This window comes from Octopus bimaculoides, chromosome 17 (assembly GCF_001194135.2).
Source record: "Octopus bimaculoides isolate UCB-OBI-ISO-001 chromosome 17, ASM119413v2, whole genome shotgun sequence".
Lineage (NCBI taxonomy): Eukaryota > Metazoa > Mollusca > Cephalopoda > Octopoda > Octopodidae > Octopus > Octopus bimaculoides.
The window spans coordinates 29,238,409-29,239,633 of NC_068997.1; the positions used below are offsets into that span (position 1 = coordinate 29,238,409).

Consider the following 1,225-nt stretch of genomic DNA (forward strand, 5'->3'; position numbering starts at 1 on the left):
TATGTATGTGTGTGTGTGTGTGTGTGTGTGTGTGTGTGTGTGTGTGTGTAGTGTTTGTTGTCATGTCCAATGAAATATATTGATCTTAAAATGATTTCATTCCTTCATATCCATCTTACAACAAATTATCAAAATAAATCAACATTTAACTTCCATCGAAACATTAAAGCATTTTAATTGTTTAGTTTATTTAACAACTCCAACCAACAAATCCCTAATTCATACATTGTCCTTATTTATTAATGGGAGTTCAAAGCACTTGCATCTCCTCTGTATCCCTTTAGTTGAAGACGGGTATATTTAGGGTGTTGTGAAGCTGTTTAACCTAGGAACATGTATTCTCTTCATTGTTGAAAAAGCAGTTGAAACATCCTCAATCATTTCCATAGAAATTTCTGGCTCTTATGTAATTAAAAACGTTTCCCACCTTTTCCATTTTACTCACATTATGCTTGTCTTCAACAGGCAAAACCAACTTTTTATAAATATCTGGTAAATGACTTTAAGAGTGCATACTGCATGCTTAGTTACTAGCAGACAAGTTGGGAGTCATAATGTAGCCATTTCTCCTGCTTGAGTTGGCAAAAATAAAATACCTGTTAAATACTGGGGCTGATTTAATTGACTAAACCCCATCTCCATGCCTTATGCCTGTGTTACAAAGCATTTGGTGGTGGTGGAAATCAATAGAATGTCGGGGGAAAATACCTTGCAGTAATTGTTTTATGTTCTGACAGATGATGATGATAACAGCGTATAAACGATCAGTAGAAATAATAATAATAACCCTTTCTACTGTAAGCACAAAGCTTGAAATTTTGGGGGTGGGGGCTAGTCGATTACATTGAATCCAGTGTTCCACTGGTACATGATTTATTGACCCCGAAAGGATGAAAGGCAAAGTCGACCTCGGTGGAATTTGAACTCAGAATGTAACGCAGATGAAATACCGCTAAGCATTTTGCTCGGTGTGCTAACGTTTCTGCCAACTTGCTGCCTTAATAATAATAATAATAATAATAATAATTATAATAATAATAATAGATTTTCCAATTCCCTATGATAGCAGAGTTGATACCAAAAGAAATTGAAAAAATTAAGAAATATTGGTCTTTAGCCAAAGAGCTGAAGACTCTGTGGAAGACTAAAACAGCAATTCTTCCTATAGTAATTGGTGCACTTGGCACAACAGCCAAAATGCTACCTAAAAGACTGAAAGAGATTG

The 1,225-nt window shown here is 35.1% G+C and overlaps 1 protein-coding gene across 1 annotated transcript in view; it reads left to right on the plus strand.

Annotated features, from left to right (window-relative positions):
• Nucleotides 1-1,225, plus strand: part of LOC106878380 (CLIP-associating protein 1) — a 156,455-nt gene that overhangs the window by 145,720 nt on the left and 9,510 nt on the right. The window lies entirely within an intron of this gene.